The sequence below is a fragment of the Microplitis mediator genome, chromosome 2 (assembly GCF_029852145.1).
Source record: "Microplitis mediator isolate UGA2020A chromosome 2, iyMicMedi2.1, whole genome shotgun sequence".
Lineage (NCBI taxonomy): Eukaryota > Metazoa > Arthropoda > Insecta > Hymenoptera > Braconidae > Microplitis > Microplitis mediator.
In genome coordinates, this window is record NC_079970.1 from 20,149,218 (window position 1) to 20,170,530 (window position 21,313).

At 29.9% G+C, this 21,313-nt stretch overlaps 1 protein-coding gene and 1 long non-coding RNA gene across 4 annotated transcripts in view; one reads left to right on the forward strand and one right to left on the reverse strand.

Moving 5' to 3' along the window:
• LOC130663316 (lachesin-like) overlaps positions 1-21,313 on the forward strand; it is a 250,729-nt gene that overhangs the window by 135,218 nt on the left and 94,198 nt on the right. The window lies entirely within an intron of this gene.
• Positions 18,425-19,543, reverse strand: LOC130663317 (uncharacterized). Its single transcript, XR_008989173.1, has 3 exons — positions 19,415-19,543; positions 19,125-19,230; positions 18,425-18,699 (listed from the first exon to the last, which is right to left on the reverse strand). It is a non-coding gene; the product is annotated as an uncharacterized LOC130663317 (long non-coding RNA).

The window sequence follows — 21,313 nt, forward strand, 5'->3', positions numbered from 1 at the left end:
AGTATATGACAACTATTACTACGATGTTATGGTAATCATTACTGTAATATTACAGTAGCCATTGCCATATATTATGGTGATCATTCCTATATATTATGGGAATTATTACCATAATATACAGTTACCATTACCATAATATACAGTTACCATTACCATAATATTATAGTAATCATTACTATAACTTTATGCTAACCATTGCCATATATTATGGTAATCATTCCTATACATTATGGGAATAATCACCATAATAAATGGTAACTATTACCATAGTATATGGCAACCGTTACTACGATATTATGGTAATCATTACTGTAATATTATGGTAGCCATTACCATATGTTATGGTAGTCATTGCCATATATTAAGGTGATCGTTCCTATACATTATGGGAATTATTACCATAATATACAGTTACCATTACCATAACATTATAGTAATCACTACTATAACTTTATGGTAGCCATTGCCATATATTATGGTAATCATCCCTATACTTTATGGGAATTATTTCCATAATATACAGTTACCATAACCATAATATTATAGTAATCGTTACTATGTCACTATGGTAATTGTTCCTGTAATAGTATGGTAATCATTCCCATACATTATGGGAATCATTATCATAATATATGGTAATGGCTACCGTAATATTATCATAATTGTTAACACAATATTATGGGAATAATTACCATACTATTACAGAAATAATTACCACAGTGACATAGTAACGATTACCATAATTCTATAGAAACTATTCCAATATCATATAGGAATTATACCCATATTTATAGGAATGATTACCATAATATATATAAGTACCGTTCCTATAATTGACATTTCAACAAATAACGGTTACCAGACGTTATTATGGGAACTATTCCCATAATATATTGTAATAGTTACCATAAATTTCTCTCCATGTCTAATAACAAAAAATATAAAGGCATCGTTCAAATACATTGTAATTAAAAAATTCATTCCATTTAAAAGTAACATTTTTCATTTAATTTAATAATAACAGATTATTTTTAACATCCGATCGTCAAACATTAGTAAAATATTCCCAGCGGAAAGCTGACAGCTTGAGATGCCATGCGACGTTCCTAGATCTCTCGAAAGTCTTCTCATCCTTTTACATATCGTACACCATTTAGCTTTACATATATACATATATTTATATATAAATCCCCCTTGCTCTCCATCAACTCGTCGAGGGAGTACGATTGTGAACTTACGCTAATTCCCCACAGAAGTTTCTCATTTTGTTCTACTGCTACTACTAATACTACCCTTACTCTTTACCAGTACTCAGAGCTTGCATGCATGCCAGTCCGTGAGACTGTATCTAATTCACGTGTAATAGTAACAGTATATATAGCGAAGCCCAAGATTCCAAGCAGATGCTAAAAGGGCAAACGAGGAATATGCGACCCTATTGTTGTGCCACGCGGGTAGCAAGACTTAATTTCGGTTTGAAATTCTCTCGGGAATATTTTGGCAATGCAACAACAATTATATTTATTTAAATTTTTATTTTCCCATTTATACTTTAATAATAATTACGTAAATTACAAATTAAAGTGACTTTGTAAATTAAACAACGTTATTTAAAATAATTGTGTGATTGTAATTTAATGTACTGTATAAATAGTTATTGGATATTTATTTATTTATTAAATGATGTAGTGGATGTAGTGGATTAGATTCATGAAATATTCATTGACAAATAAGGACAAAGAGAGAATAAGAGAGTGGTAAAAATGGGATAGTTGTGATCGGACGGCAAACTCGACGTTATTTCGTGTGGTAATAAACGAGCAAAGAGTAAAGGAAATGGGGATGAGGGTTTTTGTAAAAAATAGTTGTACGGGAAAAATAAAACACGATAAAAGAGAGACCGAGAGACTGAGAGACGGCAGTGTGTCGAGGGGAAGTTGTCGTGCCAACCCCAACTGTTTGCCGTCCAAGTGCCCTGTGCCAGGCGGCGCTTTTACGTTCGTACTGTGTCGTCTCTATGTTGTAATAAACTGCCGTCAAGCTGTAATGCTTCTCAACTTTAAATATTTTTATTTACTTTTTACTTATTTTTTATCTGTTATTCAATAGACCTCTTTTATTTTTATATTTAATTTCGGAAATATCCTAGGAAAATTTAATAAATATTAGTTCGCGTTGTCCCGGGTCAAAAAAATAACTTTATTTTGGCGTGATTTTACGAATTGAAAATAAAACAAAGCAAATCAAAACCCAGTCAAGTTTAAGTTATCTTTTTAATAAATGAAAAACACATTTTAAGATATGAAAACACATTTGGTTTTGACTTGCTTGTGACTAAGTTGTCTTACTTAGTACCGATTTACGTTAACTACACGATAATAAATGCATGGCAACACCATGCTGGTATGGTTTCAAGACAGATACTAAAATAGTATGTGAAATATTCCAAGACAGTATTGTAATCAGTCCCAGACATATGGCGTTATTTACTATACTGTATGGTACTGGAGCTATTGTATTGCTCACACGTATGCATAGCAGGCACGGCGAAACAGTATGGCCTTGAGAGCCATACTACAATGCCGAGGGAACAATGCCACTAGTCCTTCCCGCCATAATTTCTGGCGTGTCAATCAATGTATACTATCGTATTACCACCAAAACTATATAGATGTCGTTAGACTAGGTTTATCGGCCAGAAGTAATGTGGATACGACAATGCAGCATGGGCCTGACGGCCATACTGACATTGCAGTGTCCGCGACAACTATTGCTAATGTTACTATTCACGCAATGGTTCAATCATCTATGCATACAATTTTATAACCTATAAAAATCTTCGATACCATACAGTATGGCGTTCACGCCTGTACTGGCCTAGTGATATTTGCAAAATATTTCTTACTGTGTAAGTCAAATTGAAGTCACGTTGTCTTGGATTTGACTTAATTGACTTAAGCTTAAGTCAAATCCAAGTCAAATTTGACTTGAGTTTGACTCAATTTGTTATTTATTGATACAGAAATAATATTAATATTAGTTCATAAGTGATTAATTAATTCACACACACTTGAATAATTATGATTATGATTTGACAGACAATAAATTGTTAGTCTGGCAAATAAAATTATCAGAATGATATAAAACAGAATTTAGGTTTCAAACTGCAACTTATGCCTGGTGCTGAAAGGTTTTGGCTCGACCAAAACAGAAAAGTATTAGTTATAAGTCAGTACTTTCGGTACTAGGTACGCTTCCACTTTTTACATATTTTAAGGGTCGAAAAGTAATGGGAAGGGACACCCTCTAGTATACAAAAATATGACAGTACAATTTATTGTTCTAAATAAAACTAAATATTATTTCAACAGTAAGTGTGACAGCAAAATCGAGTTAACTAAATCAAATGCAAGCCAAAAAATTGCAGCAGTCAAAATCAAGTTAATTAAGTCAGAAATAAGTCAAAAAAGTCAGTAAAGTTATTTTTTTGACCCGGGGTGTTTAATAGAAATCATTATTAATATTCGGAAAGTCTATATGGCGTTTTTTTTTATGCGGTTACGTGCATGCTCAATATTTTTTCATTAAAATTTATATAGATATGTATAGACGATGTGGAGAAAAAGATAAATAACTCGCCGGATATTATCTAAGAAACTCGAAAGAGAAACAAGTGAAGAATAACATCCGGAATACGGAACTAACTCATTGTTAAAACATGAATCTTATCTTTGTAATATTTATTTTTATGTTATATTTTTTAAATATTATAATAATATTTTTAGTTTGAGGAAAAAATGTATTTGCACTGCGGAGTTGTAATTTAAATGAGCAAAATATTTAATCAACTTTTTATTGCTCGAGAAATGATAGATATTTTTAATTTAAAATTTATTAACTTTGTAGTTAAAATTACGAGATTAAAATCTCGATTTGTGAAGTTTAAAAAGACTTTTTTAGTTATCGTACTAGTCACGAGTTGGAACCTTTTAAAAATTCCTCTATCATTATTTCTTAATCTCATTTTAAAGTACGGGAAATAAAAATCACTCTTTGTAGATTGTTTCCCTGAGATAATAATCACTACAATTTTTTATTTTCTTTTTTCATTCCATTAACTATTATCACAGTTATTACTGTTATAAATATTTATAAATGTTACAATAGAACGAGAAAAAAAAATATAAATAAAAGTAATTCTGTTAATGTCAATATTTCAGTGCTTTAGACGCAATAGTAATTTATAAATTCGCGTACATATGTATATTTGATATTTTCATCTGTCTTCTGTCTCACAAAAAATATTTTGACAGCTTCATATAAATCAAATATTTTTTATGCGATATTTTTTTACAATAAAAGATAAATTTATGGCTTAAAAAAAAATTTTTTTATAGAAACAGTTACTTTTTTTACTTAACCAAATTTTTGCGGTGACCTATTGTGCTCCAGATACTTCGGATCACTTTGAAATTTGTGTGCATAAATTTTATGAAAATCGTCAATGAAAAGTAAATTATTGGGGTTTTCAGTGTCTCAGTTTCTTTTCTTTTAATTATCACACTGATTATGCGTGTACACGGTTAGAAATATTTTGCGGATATCACTAGGCCAGTACAGGCGTGAACGCCATACTGTATGGTATCGAAGATTTTTATAGGTTATAAAATTGTATGCATAGATGATTGAACCATTGCGTGAATAGTAACATTAGCAATAGTTGTCGCGGACACTGCAATGTCAGTATGGCCGTCAGGCCCATACTGCGTTGCCGTATCCACATTGCTTCTGGCCGATAAACCTAGTCTAACGACATCTATATAGTTTTGGTGGTAATACGATAGTATACATTCATTTTCACGCCAGACATTGTGGCGGGAAAAACTAGTAGCATTGTGCCCTCGGCATTGTAGTATGGGTCTCAGGGCCATGTTGTTTCGCCGTGCCTGCTATGCATACGCGTAAGCAATACAATTGCTCCAGTACTATGCAGTATAGTAAATAACGCCGTACTTCTGGGACTTGTTACAATACTGTCTTGTAATATTTCACATACTATTTTAGTATCTGTCTTGTGTCCATGTCTTGAGTCTTGAGTCCATACCAGCATGGTGTTGAACGCCATGCGTTTTTTACTGTGTACTCAATTTATTTCGTAACATGAATTTTAAAATCAATTTAAAACCACTAGAAAAGATATTTAGGGTAGAGGGGGGCAAAGTAGACCTAAAATTTTTGATGCCTTTGGCAGACGACTAAAAAAAGTCAAAGGAGTAAAAAAAATCAAGTATTAAAATTTTTTCTTACGGGGCCTATTTTGCCCCCTTTTCCTCAAGTCTTCCCAATTTAAAAAGCCGAAAATTTAAACAGTAATCAAATTTCTAAAAATACTAAAATTTTATGATATTTCATTTCCATTAGAGAAAATTCATTTATGACATATTTCCAGCCAAGAGTAACGTCCATCCATTTCTAGTAATATCCGGGCCGTGAAATTTGATCGAGTCCTTGATGTGTCATCCTGCTGTCCGAATATTATTTTACGATAGTTCTGTGCAGCATAAAGACTGCCAGTAAAAAAAAAAAAAAAAATAGAGTATTATACAGACTTATAAAATTTTTACCTTTGTATGGATTTTACATATACATTTATGTATATAGTCCGTTTACGCATCAACAAATTTTATCCAGCGAATACAAGACATGGACATTTTTTAAAAAAAAGTCCATCTTTACAACTCAATATTTCTCATACATCATGAAAGTACTTTTTTTATTTTTAACATCCGTAAAATTGAAAAATGCTCTTTCCGGTCTTTTATATTTATATATAGATATATCTATATATATACTTAATATTTTTCTTTTACTCTGGCACTTGGACTGTCGACTAGTACCCATAGGTCGTCCCAGCGTGCAAGAAGATTCATCCCGTATTTATTAAGTTTCATAAAGCATCCCCGACGGAGAGAACGGGCGTATTTTCCATTTTCCCTATCGCGGCTCGGTTGGCGAAAGAAGCCAAGAGAGCGTCGTGGGAAATGGAGAACGCGGAAAATGAGTATGGCGATGGAAATAGGGAGAAAAGTGTATGACGAAGGTATATACTAAGGCTATGGAATGAGTGAGCGAGTGTTCTGTAGATCGGATGGAGTGGTTCACTGAATGAGTGAGTGAGTGAGTGAGTGACGGAAAAAGGTGTACTATAACACCGACTCGGTATATAGTACGTGAGAGTAAGAAAATAGTAGTGAGTAAAAGAAAGATATGACTAGACAAGGTACAACTTTGCTGTCACCGACTTCTTTTCCATTTTCTTCGTTCTCATCTCGACTAATTTTTTTTCTTTCATCATTTTTTGATACATGCCTGTGTGAGAAAGTCAACTTGAAATAAAAAGAAAAAAAATTATTCAAAGCAGTCATGTCAATTTTTCTGATCTCACATCTCGTAGAAAATTACGTCGTTGTGTGCAGTGCAATTGATTTTTTTTATACCCACAATATGAATTTAATTTTTTTTTATTAAATATTTTAATTGATTTTCTATTTTTAATGTAAACATTTTATTACATGGGTTAAGTGAAATTTCAAATAAAATGTGATCTGAACTGCAAATGACAAGTACTAAAGAAAATGTTATCAAAGAGAAAAAAATATCAAGCAAGATTTTCTCGACTATACTATACCTCTAGAGTCTCCGGTGAACTAACAGAAGAGAACCAATACCCAACCCGGATAACTGCCTTTAGGGTAAACTTTAACGGGCTGTATGGGCAGTCTACCTCGAAACTCTATTTCCTACTCCCGTTGGACCGAATTCTTTCAAGGCATTCTATAGTAGGCCTTGCTGACGTACCGACAAGGATTTGTACGCTTTTAGCAGTAATCCCGTCTCCATCCACCGCTTCCTCTCTTTCTCTCTCTTTCTCTTTCTCTATCTATTTACCTCCACATTCGTTCCCTTCGCCATCAGCATCTTTTACTCTTACTCTCGACTATATCTCCAACATTCTCTCCAGCCCACGTCCCAACAATCAAAATCCCGTCTGACCGACTAGTCCACTATTCTACTTCACAGTCGTCCGAGCCGAGAATGAAGGATGATCACGCACGAATGCTTTCCTACTACTAACGGATTAGAGTCGAAACCTCCGACGAATTAAATTTTAATTAAATTTCACCCTCTGGATTCCACAAGGCCTCTCACACTTGAAACAACTTTGACAGAATTTCAGCGAGAGTAAGAGAGTGAGCTAGACATTATCGAACTTTTTTTTTTATCATCGCACTCTGACATTTTTTTCCTTTCCTCCAAAATCTTTGGTATTATCCCTAAAAAACAGTGTAAGCGATAATCTTGGCTGTGCTTTTGTCACTTCTGTTCACACAACAAAAATCTGCCCTTCATTCATTTTCAAGCTTTTTTGTGTCCCTTCCTTTCCTTTTTTTTTCTTTATTCTTCTCTTTTCTTTCTCTCCCTTTTTTTACATCCTCACGTTTCATGTACACGAATAAATTTCCCATAAGAGGGACAATTTAACAGTGACGTGATTATGTACGCATGAAAAAAGTAAAGATCATTTTTTCTGGGGTGAATTAACGAGAGAAGGAACTAAATAATAAAGAACCAGACTGTAATTTTTCTCTAATGATACTGATGATTAGGAACATGTTCTTCTTATCAATTCTAAAGTTTTTTTGTATTTTTTTTTTGTGTTGTTGTCTATGAGGAAAAGTGGACGATGGTACAAAGAGTGAAAAGAGAAAAGTTAAAGATGGGAATGCATTGTTAGAAGAGCTGATGGTCCCTGATGAGCGGTATCCGTTTCCGGCGCGTCGAACAAAGCTTCGTTCTAACCGGAAACGCCGCAACATCGTTACCCCGACGTTGAACTTCCGAGTACGAGACGCCCCTTTAAGCTCGAGACAAGTATACAGTGGTGTGGAATGGGACCCGGTAAATTTCATCGTGAAATGATCAACGACGTCGACGACGACGATGCTTTCAATGCATTTCTGCAATAATAATAATCGATTGACATCACAATCACACGTTTTAACAATGCATTCTTGTTATTGTTCATCGTGAGCACAATTTCCGGTATCGAGTTTTATCTTAGACTTTTTTTTTTTAAGTTTTTACTTTTCACTTGACGGTTTTGTTGTATAAATTTTATATACAGTCGGCGTATTTACTTAATGTATAAGCTTGATATATTCACTGACAGATAGAAGTTTTCACATGCCACTGTCTGTCATTCAAATGAAAATTTATGTAGTGAGAATAAAGCCACTAAATCCAATGCTTGAAATGTTAGATAACGCGCTCTTGAATAAGATCTGAGATAAATTGTATTGTAAAATCTTTCTGCATGGCTAAATATTTTAGTGAATAAATAAATTACGTTCCCTTACGACAGTTTATCATTTTTTTTCCGGGACTAAAATAACTTTTTTTTTAATTGCTAAGCCCTACATCGGTTCATTTTAATTGCTCGGAATTTTTAAAAAATAAATGCTTCTAATTAAAGTTTTAAAAAATTTATTACTCGAGCAGCCAATTAACCAAAATAGAATTTTTTTTTCATATTTCGATAAGTCGATACCTTCAGAAATAACATACAAAAATTTCAAGTGCATATCTCGAATATTTTGTTTGAGTTACAGCCATCTGAAGAGCAACCGCTTAACGGTTCTCGTAAATACATTTTTCAAAATTGCTGCAGTTATAACTTGAAGACAAATCACCCGATCAATTTGATTCGAATTGCAGCTTCTTTTATAATGTTTCTACGTACCATGAACCTCCAGTTTTCCGATCGAATCAAAAATGTAATTTTGCCAGGTTAAAAATCATCAAACTTTCAATTTTTTTCTTAGAATTATTTAAATTTTCTTGATATTTGAAACGGGATGTTGCTATTTCGTATGGGAATTTCACAGAGAAATATTTTGATATGGTCTTTAATGCCAGAATATTTTTCGACTTTATCCAGTGAATTGAAAAAATTTTTGTTAAGATTTTAATGGCAATTTTATTACTTTCATTAAATATTATTAATATTCTATCAAGACGACTAAAAAATACAGCTGTCAGATAATTATTGACTGCTGGCATTTTTAAGTAAATAGTAAACAAAGACAAAATCCATTCTAGAACTTAGAATACTTTTCATAAATTTTTTCTAGGCATAAATGAAATTATTACAAGTCCTCAATTTAATCTAGTTTTGCCCTAGCAAAATTTCGGAACCAAAACTTATCTAAGTTCCAAAAGAAGTCCTTCTGTATCGCAATTGTTCTTTGAAACAACAGATCAAAAACAGCTTAAAATTTATACAAAATCAGATCAAATTTTTCGACCCGAGTCCAAAAATATATCCTTAAAACATTAAAACATTTTATGCAGTAGTTTTCTTTAAAACAATTTTCAAAACTCATCGTTTTTTCAGGCAGACACTAGTGGTCCCCCTTAAGTGAAATCTTAATTTCCCATAAATTTTTTCTACAAAAATTGAAATTTTGTTTGAATTAAAATTTCGATAAAATCTTTTGTCAATAAAAAAAATATCAAAAGTAAATATAAAAAATTTTATCAAAACTTAAAAATTCACTTTTTGAATATTCAGTGCAAAAAAAAAATGAATTTAAATTGCAACAAAAAAATTAAAATGAAAAATAAACAGCAATTACTAAGTACAAAATTTAATTTTCATGCTAGAATAAATAAAGTATAAAAAAAAAATATTTTTATAAAAACGTAAAATGACAGTCTTCAATTATACTGGGTCAATTTATCGATCTAGTAGTTATATCCAAGTTTAACTCAATAATACTAGTTGGAGCTCGTTAGCCTACTGAATATAATTTTTACTTTTTTTTTACAATATTTTTTTTATTCATTATTATTCTCGTTACACTTAATACTCATAACCAATTACTGTCACTCGACGGAAACATTAATCACTTAAATATTAATTAAACTTCTAAATCTGAGTAAAAAAGCTAAAAATTAGTGCAAGTAAAAAAAAAACAAGTAAAAAATGGTAATTAGAAAATACGAAAAGTTTATCCTATAAATTAATTATCATAGTAATGAATTTATTTTATAATTAAAGTGTACTTCAGCGTAACTTTGATGAGATTGAATGGCAGGAAATGACGGGTGAGAAGAGCCTTCAGTTCTCCATACAACTAAAGAGATGATAATTATAGTTGAACATAAATCTATTATAAGACTTTAATCTTCTCAAAGTCATTCGATTCACTTATGGATTTTCTTTCGGTAGAATAATCTCATTTATAAATCTCATTTAATCTCGGCTTTAATTTATTATTTAATTCTGTTTGTTATTTTATATATTTAAAGGTTAATTAACTAATTTGCATTTGTGCATATAAATATCAATATAAATGTTTATTTAACCATCAAGATAAAGGGTATTATAACTAATTAGTGTACACTAATGAGAATATAATGATGTAACAATGTATTCGACTTTGTCAACGGGAGTAAAGTTAGCTACTCTCGGTACCTTTGGCAATTTTCACTAAATTCCGATGAAACCCAAAGCATGTGCTCCACGTATAACCATCCCAGTAATTAACTGCAAACTATTATTACTGGGTCTCAACGGGCATTCGCACTAACGATCTTTACCAAAACTATACTCATAATATTAATATCAACTGTTACTAAATTACATCAATACAAATTTATACAAACATATACAATTAAAGTTCAAAGTTTTTATTTCACCCGGGTCAAAAATATAACTTTATTTTGTTTACATGACAGAGCGTATTGTGACACCAAAAAAGACTACCCGGGTCAAAAATAATGCTTGATTTAGGCTCGCTTCACCTTATTTTCTTTTGAAGTGATCGATTTGCCGACGATTTTTCGATAAGATCTTGACTTTTTCGACATAAATTACATTTTTTTCAACTTTTTGAACTTTTTTCATCTTGGTTTCGTCTTAGTTTGAACTTATTCGTATTTTTTGATCTTAGTTTGAACTTATTTGCCTTACTTTCGCCTTAATATATAAAAATTATTTCACCTTAGTTTTGACTTTTTCGCCTTATATTTTAAGTCGAAGAAGTCTAAGCCAAGTCAATTTCGACTTGATCTTGAGTTTTCCGTCTTAAAATTTGAGTCGAATGAGTCAATTTCGACTTGATTTCAACTTTTTTGTCTTAAATCGTGACTAAGTAAGCCAACTAAGCCTAAACCGCGGCGAAAACTCAATGTATTTCATATTTCCGTAAAAAAAAGTCCAGCTTGTCTTGTGAAAAATGACTCCACATTTCGACTTGGTAAACTAAGTTTAAATCAAGTTTTATTTTTGACCCGGGTAATGAACTGAAACTATCAGAATTCTGATAATTTTTCGTTTTATTTATTTCTCTCTCTCTTTTTTTTTTTTTTTTTTTTTTATTAATGTAATGAAATGAAATGAACCCAATGGTAATAGCAGCTTTCAATAGAATTTTATTCTAGAATAACGCAAAGCTAATACGAAAAAAATTGGGTCTGGATATAGTGTGTGCCAGAATTTATTATATTTACATACGTTCACACGCACGAACAGACGAATCGACACATCAGTGAAATTGAGAAATCCGTTTTATTTTTTCAGGGCAATTTTTCAAATAAATCGATTTTAAACTTGATTAATTTTGTTTATTAAACCTTTTTCCGTCATACTTTTTTTTCTTTTTAATTTTAAATATCGCATATCTAGGTCAATTTCAAAAGTAATTAACATTTGAAAAAAATTTTTAACTGATTATAGGGAGAGAGATGCTACGCATTTTGTTTCACAGGCGCAAAATAATGCAAAAATAAATATTTCATTAACTACGTATGGTCACAAAGTGTCCAGAAGATCCGAGACGATTTTCAATTTCAAATATCTCAAGAATCGTTCATTTAAAAAAAAATATACATGACCCTTTTTTTATAGAAAATTTAAAGCACTTTAAGACGCGTTTTCATTTGATTCTCTATTCGCACTCAATTAGATGAACGGTACTATCTTTGTTGCACTTGTACAGTAAATGGGAACTTTGCCCAAGTTTTTCTCGTAAACAAATAGAAGTTATCAGAAAATTAAAGTGCACTTCGCTAGTTCATAGAGTAAAGCATCGGGTCTGTGTCTTTATTTTGCGTTTAGGGTTTTTATCTCAGAGAAAAGCTTGGACAAAATTATCTGAAAAAGGTTCTTAAAAAAGGTTTTTAACCATTTTATCGATAATTAAATAGTTACCGATATATTTGCATAAAATTAACTACACTTTTTTTTTTTAAAATACACAGAAAAAAAAGATTTCTTGGCGCAAGAATAGTATATTACACACCTAGGCCAGTAAAATAAGAAAAGTCTCAGAGCACATGTAATTGTTGGCCGAGGCAAAGCCGAGGCTGACAATCGTGGCCTGAGGCTTTCTTTTTTACTGGCCAAGGTGCGTATACTATTTTTCTACTCGACGAAGCCGAAAAGTTGCAACTTCGTTTAAGGCAGCTGCCCGAAAGTTGCCACTTCCCGGCCGGAGGGCAGAAAAAATTTTTCATTATGAATTAAAAACAAAAAATTTCTTAGGGCTAGAAGAAATTTCTTAATGCAAAAAACTTTTTCTTGGCTGAAGAAAATTTCTTTTCACCCCAACAAAATCTTCCTTATCAATTCATAATGAAAAAAAATTCTTAGGGCAAGTAATAATCTTTTGGGGCGAGTAAAAATTTTTGGCGCCAAGATTTCTTTTTTTTTCTGAATAAAATTTTCTCAAGCATTTGTCCGTTTTTAGTTTTTTATGCCAGAACTATTTTTTCGTAACTCAAAATTAAAATTTATGATAATAAATTTTAGTCTCTATGAAAATGTCTAAAAAATAACAATAAAATTTCTTGTGAAAATATGAATTAGTTATGATACTAACACTTCTAAGAATTTTTGAATTTTTTTTAGAAACAATAAATTATAAAAAAAAAAATTTTCGAAAAATTGCACCTCTAATTTTTTCAATTTTCTACAAGTGCATATTTTTAGTTTTTTTTTAATTTTTGTAATTTATTTGTTAAAATAAATCCAAAAACTTTTAATTGTCTTCTACCTTCAGGATCACAATTAATTTGATTTTTAGAACTAATCAAAGACACTGGGGTCCTATAGACCCTTTGAGACTTATAATTCATACCGGAAGTGTGATTGTTGAGGGTTATAAAAACATAAAAATTTATCCAGTGCAATAAATATATAAAATATATATATTACATAAAAATCAGTGAAAAATGAGGTAAGTATTATTTTTATCATCTTTATATCTTTCATTTTACTACGTTTGAATATCGATTCAATAAAAATAATATTCCGAATGAAAACGGTCACTCGGAGTATGGACATTTATAGCTCGAAATGAAACGATATGAAAGCGCAGGCTGCGATCGTCTAAAAAGTAGCAAGAACAAGAAATATAAGAAAAATGAAAAAATATATAAAAAGAAACGTATAAGTTTGAGAATAAGAATAGTAATAATAATAATAAGAAAAAAAAATAAGTTGAAGCAGCAATTGCTTGTGCCTCTTATATAGTCGATAGTTTGGGAAACAGCTCGGCCGGCGACTAAATTGAAAGTATAAATTACAGATAAGGGATGCCTTGTGACCCATTCCCTACAAGGGACCTAGAATTCCTCTTTGATAAAATAAAAAAAAGACCCAGTACGATTATGTTCAGCGCGTGATCTTCTTACCGATCACATATACGGCAGCGCTCCTCTCTTCTGAATTCATATCTCAAAAAAAAAAAAAAAAAACTCTTCTCAAACGATCTAGATATCAAACTAGTGAAAGTATCTCTATATATATCTCATACATATTCAACTGAAAATAATTCTGGCGCAGGCTGCGAAAAATTGTCGTATTTCGATTATATCGCCGGCACCTTAATCACTGAACTTATTATTGTTTTCGACCGTTTCTATATATTCTATCTTCTATCTGATAATACGATAATAAACGTTACTATTCAAAGTAACGATTCCAGCTTCCAGCTATTTTAGATATTTTATGTAGGATAATTTTATCTGAAAAAAGGTTGAATTCAAAGAGACAATCAATGACAAGTACCAGTGCGCTGTGAAAAATTAACGTCTTATTTTTGTCAGCAATCTCGGCATTACCCTATTACTTGCTCTCTTAGTTTAACTCCCGCAGAATATATTTTTTTTGTTAATTTAATTTTTTACCCTCACTCTTGAATTTCTCGTTGAGTTGCAAAGTCTCTTTCTTCTGATACCTCAAAAAGGGCTCCCACGGGTTTACTTTTGTTTTTTTTAGTTCAAATACAAAACTTTTCACTGCGGCACGCGCTCCAAACGCCACGAGAATATTAAATTCTCCGTCGGTGCATAAATTTAAGAGATAGCTTCTACAAAGCCCGAATTATTCTAAATGACCTTTATCGAATTATTTTTTTAAATAATAATAAAATTTAAAAATATAAATTTTTAAATTAAAATAAATTTGAAAACAATTAAAAATATATCGCGCATCAAAAAATAAACTTAATTTTGTTTATTTTATTAATAATTTTTATACACTGTAAAAAAAATCAGAAGTGAATATGGATTTTATTTTAATTTGAATTCACTTCGTCATTTAGAGTTCCGGAGTTTAAAAAAAAATCCCGCATAAGGAGTGAATAGGGATTTTTTTATGGGCGGAGTGATTTCGGATTTTATTTCAATCCGCATTCACTCCGGTTCAGAGTTTTAATACTTAAATAAATTTATATTTAATAGAAACGGCTGTTAATTAGAAAGATAATTATTCCAATAAATAATTCATTCAGATGTAAATAATTAAACTTGAAATTTTATGTTTTTAATTTATGAAAAGTTTTAGTAACTCATTAAATTATAATTTCATATATATAGACAGTGAAAATATTAAATTATTGAATAGCTATAGTGACATAGTTTTTATGGGAATATTTTATATTTCGGTACAATATGAACTGTTATCTCGTGGTATGGTTGATGTAAGTCGTACGACAGTTTGTGGCTGACTGGAAGTATATTTGTGCAAGTTTTAGCATCAGCTGCTCATAATTTTTAAAAATTATTTCGCGGGCATAAATGGAAAGGGGACTCGTAATTATTTCCGTACAGGGAAAAGAATAATGCTCAAAATTTTAATAATTTGTAGTTTATTTTTGACTTAAAATTAGTATATTCGATACTAATATCAAACCAGGATCATTATATATTACAAATTGGCTATTATTTATATTAAAATTTGATACAAATAGAAGAGCAAAATTTGTAATTTCTTATATTAAAATTAATATGAAAAAGAATCGAGAAATTGGTATCTAAAGTTATTACTATTCAAATGAACATAGAAAAATTAAAAAAATGAGGAACCGAAAAATTAGTAAACGTACATATTAATATATAAAGATCTAGTATACTAATTTTTCATTTTATTATTTACCACTTATTCGATATATGTATATAATAAATTAATTTATAATAACGAATAAATAACATTTTATATTAATTATTAGTCAATGGGATAGAATTTATAAAATAAGAGTTAAAAATTTTCGGTATTTTTATGAGCAATAAATCAGTATTTAGTATACTAATTTTTCATTTTATTATTTACCACTTATTCGATTTATGTATATTGTAAATTAATTTATAATGATGAATGAATGATATTTCAAGTTAATAATTGATCAGTGGCATCGAATTTATGAAATAAAAGTTAGTAACTTTTGCAATTTTCGGCTGGAAAAATCAGTATCTAAGATAGCAATTCTTAATTTGACCAATCATTACTTTTTAATAAATTAATTAACTTTCACTAATAAGTCACGTATTTATATACCCAAAAGTAATAATATTTACTTATATTTTGAAATAATTGATAGTAGTTTTTAGGAATCTACAAAAATTAGTAAACTCCTTTGCATTAAGTACATACTAGTACTAATTATTGATAACAGATTCCACTTTTTACTATTATTTATCAATTTTTAATATTCTGTTTTTTCCGTGTACTCAATATAAATGTCAAAATATCAAAGACTTAAGCTCACTATGTATTAGTAATTTTTTTTATCATTAATATTTTTCGAAACCTCCCTTCGGAGTGAAATTCACTCCGACGGAATTAAATAAATAAAAAATTATTCACTCCGCAAATTTTTTTACAGTGTAAGAAGTTGTAATTAATAAAAATAAAAATATTAATACTGCATATATTTGAGCTTTATAAATAATTAATATGCATTATTTCTTGTCTTAATGCAAACGTGGCAATGAAAAGCTTTACTAACGAAAGATAAAACTCGTCGTCGACGTCGTTCACTCGGTAGTTTCGTATACTGTAGTAAATCTCAATAGTATAAAAGAGTACTCTCAATTTGCATTTTTAATCCTATAGTTTTCTTAATACCTTTTTCTTATTTATTATTTCTCTGTTACTTTTTTAATTTTTAACTTTCAAACAAACTTTTTTACTGTCATTATTATTGTTATATTTTTTATTTTTAATATTTTATTCTTTGTTATTTTATTCATAGTATTCGTTGGTGGTAGTTCGTACACCCGATTCATCATCTCAAACTCATTCACGCTTTCCTCGGTTGCCTTATCCTCGACGAGTACCAGTAGTATAAGTACAAGTACGAGCAGAAATACAAGTAGTAGTAGTAGTAGTAGCAGTAGTAAGAGTATAAGTACAAGTAGGTACAGTACAGGCAGGTGTGTAGTAATGTAAGAGTATATATATATACTATAGTAGCACTTTACCAGTTGGCTGGACTGGTATCTCGAGAGTGCAACTTGAGACGACCGAAATTACGGTACTTTATCAAATTCATATAAAATTTATATGCATAGATATACGTGTTAATTAAAACATAATTAGGCGGTATCCAAGTTATTAATTATGAAAAAAAAAAAAAATATATAATTTACCAGCTTTCATATTTATGTCAGCTGGGAATTCCATAGTAAAAAAAAATAAATATAAATAATCTAGAAAAGTGAGTAGTGTATTTAAAATACTTGCGATAGTTTTGTTGAGTGTGTATATATAGTATATAAATATAAAGATGGAAAGAGTAAAAAAAAAAAAATTAGAAAGAAAAATGTCGAAAAAGTTAAACTTTTTTCGGCGCTCTTTTGCTTGAGTTACTTTCTCAAATATTCATGTTTTTATTACTGGCACCGCGGGACGAGGCAATATAAACCGTCTCACGCAGCAGATCTCAGCGGAATAAAATGTCTTAATTTGCATTTTTAAACAGACTCCCCATTTTTAATCCAGCCTTACAGAGCTGCTTTTTCACCACACTCTTTTAACATTTTTTTTATTTATTATTATTTCTCTCTTTCTCACTTTCTTTTATATTACTTTTTTTATTTTTTGCTGACATTTTTTCACGCCATGTCGACACAGCTTCTACTTAGTCGACACAGACGTGTCACTACTCACTTACTCCAACCTCTCGATTTATTGCTACTAATTTTTCTTATCCGTTTATAGTTTTGAAACTTTGAAAAAAATTTATATAAATTAATTTACTCTTAGAATTTTTTTTTTTTTTATTCGAACAAACTTCACAAACATGATAATTAAAACTCTTGGAACATATTGGTAACTGGAAAATAGTAAATTTTATTTGATATTGTTTGTAACCTGAATATCGTAAGAAAAAATTTATGTTACTATTTCATATATTTTTTTACTTAATTAATTCAAGAATATCAGACAAGAGTATCCGTTTTATTATTTATATTATTAAGAGAATAAGGAAAATTTTGTTCCCGACATATCTATATTATAAAAAAAGTTAATATTATTAAATTTTGAATCATTAGAAAGGTCTTGACTTGATTTTGTGCCTTTTCATAATTTAATCTCTTTATATTGCTAAGTATCGAGATAAATTAATATTTTAATTATTCTGTCACTACATATGACTGAATATATGAAATTATTATATATACAATTAAAAGAAAATAAAAAAAATTTAGTCTATGCCATGTCTTCTATGATTATCAAAATCAAACAGATTTAATTCGTTATGAGTGAAAAAAAATATATTAGATGACTAACGACAAAAAATTTGACCTTGCGTAGATTTTTTTTAAGAATCCCATGATTATACGATAATTGAAATCAATCAGTTTGCGAGTCAATGATGAGATTGTTCTCATCAAAGTTCAATGATAACAGAAATAAACGAAAGATTCTAGAGTATAGATTTAAATAAACAGTCAAATTCAAATTTTATTCAATTAATTTTGTAGTAATACTCGGGCAGTCACATAATGACTGCAGGTTGCTCGTCTTGTTTAAATTATCTATATTTGTAGTTTTTTATATGTGTCGAACTCAATATTCACTCATTAAAAAACACGGTATAATATGTATTTTCTTTGAAAAAAGTTTTACAATAACGATTACAAGCATTTTTAAATTTACCTTTAAATTTCCAATTACTCATATTTTATTTACACTAAATAGAATGTTAACAAATTATTTTTTAACTTCTCATTGTTTTTCTCTACTTTCCGAACCTACATCATCCGCCTTCTTATGCAGTGTCCTTGAAAAAAGTATCCGGCATCACATTCGAGGTCATCGCAGCAATTGTAACCTTGCTGGGGGTGGCACTGAAACAAAGAATTCAAAAAAATTCATGGAACACAAAATTTACTCGATTTTTTCAATGAATTAATTTGTTTGTTTGCTTTTTTTCTCCATATAATTTTTTAACTACAATACAAAAAAACATTTATTTTACTTTTAAATTAAAAACTAGCAGGAAATTATTTGATTTTAAATTTACGGACTTGCGGTACGAGACCTTTCTAATAGGAAATTAAATAAAATTTTTTTTGGATTAGACTTTTAATCCAGACACAAGATTTATTATTCATAAAATTACTACTTTTACTTAATTTATTACTGAATGATATCTTTGGAAAATTGCTGATTTTTTTTTTCTTCAAGTTTATTTATATTAAGATTTCGAATTACAATTAGAAGTTAAAATTTTTTTTTTTTTTTTCTTTACTGTACTGTGATATTTCCTTACCCAATCGCCTTTACATCCTTCAACTGAACTGGCATAAAGGCCCATGAATATAAAAATAGATAACAACAAAATAATTTTCGACATTTCCAATTTTCCTCAACCTGTGCTGCAAACATATAATAATTAATAAATATAATAAAAACATCGAAACAATTTTGTAGACAATTAGATTATCACAAAAAAAAAATCATTTTCCACTTTTCGTTCTTAAATTAAATAGTTCGAAACATATGTAATTTAAACGAAATCAGAATCACTAAATATTTTAATAAAATAATTTGATTACTTACTTGAATATACGTAAAGTTTGCAGACAGCCTTCAAGCGTTGCAAATCGAGTGAGTATTTCCTAGCATATTTATAGTAAATTAATGAGTGACCTGTTGACTTTTCATCGACGCGTAAATATTTTTTTTTAAGTCTTCTATCCGAAGTGAATTGAGGCTTTGAAAATTTTCTTGCGCAATGTTGATCTCTAGACACTCGAACTCTTTAATTGATAAGAACTAACTTATAGATAATGGAATAAAATGAGAAAAAAAAAAATCGGTCTGTCAGTTGACCCTGCGGGCCAGCCCCAAAACTTCCCGCTGTTTTCGAGCTCAAGAACCTTGAAAACATTATTGTGAATACATTTTCGAGCTCTTCGCGCTCAAAAATACGTTTATATACTGTTGTTTTCGAAAAAAAACGTTTTTCACCATTTTTTCTCCAACGATATCTCTCAAACGAATAAACCGATTGAGACGGTTGAGGTGGCAATCGACGCGTTTTATCAAGTTCTAAAGCTGATCAAATTTTGAATTCGATTTATCAAGTCGTTTTTGAGATATTTCAGAAAAAATAAAAAAAATTTTTTTTTTTAATTCTTTCGACAACAGTTTCTCTTGAACGAATGATCCGATTTTGATGGTTGAGGTGGTATTCGACGCGGCTTATAAAACTCTAGAGCCCAGTCCATTTTGGAATCAATCCATCAAGCACATTAAAAGTTATCCAAAAAAACATTTTTGAAAAAATTTTATTTTTGGAATATCTCTGAACGAGCCCTACCGATCAAGCTCAATTTTCTTACAGCTTCAAGATATTGACAAGCTGCGTCGAATGACACCTTAAAGTTCAAAATCGGTTCATCCATTCAAAAGATACAGGTATTTACATACGTGCGTACATACATACATACATACATACACTCGGACATCAATTTGAAATTAGTCAGAATAGCTTCCTAGGACCTCAAAACCTCGACATCTGATGAAAATTCGATTTTCGTAAATCGGACCAAAACCAATAACTTCCCGAATTTTTGAAAATTTACAATTTTCTTAGCGGGAAGTTAAAAATTCATTTTGCTGTCATGAATATTTGTAATTGTTTATTTTCATTCGAATAATAATTACACTGAGAAAAAAAAGTACTATTGTCCAAACAAGAATTTCTTGGTTCAAGAAACCAGTTACAAATATTTATTTTATTATTATTGGTAATTAATTTCCTCGAGAAAAGAGCATCAAAATTATTTTGATATTATATGCATTTGTTGTTATATTGTGGGTAAACAAAAAAATAGCTTTGCTTGAATTAAATAAAAACTATTTCCATCAATTCTACGAATTCTTGAGACAAAATTATATATTCTCGAAAATTATCAAGAATATATGTTCTTTTATTAAGTAAATTTTCTTAAGAAAACTATTTTTTTTTCTCAGTGTACTTTGTTGTTGCAAATGCACGGCCAAATAGTAAACATGTTTGTATTAACCAGCAATGAACTGGTACGATAAGAAGCATCCTATAGATAACGTATATTATCAAAATTTATGACCTATAACAAGTTCAAGTTTAACTGAGAAGAAAAATCTGAAAAACGGTTGACCCTGTGGGGCAATGCAAAAACTTCTCGCTCTTTTCTACACTGATAGAAGGATTTTTTAGTATTTAAGAAATTATTTTTTAATAGTTAAGAAATGATACCTTAAGAAATGATTTCTTAACTATTAAGATATTATTTCTTAAATAGTAAGAAATATTTGTTAAATACAAAAAAATGATGTTTAAAAAATAATTTCTTAAATACTAAGGAATCTTTTTTAAATGTTAAGAAATCCTTCTATCAGTGTAGCTCAGAACATGGACATCCATCCGGAAATAGTTTCCTACACGGAAAGAAAATTATGGGAACTTTTGCT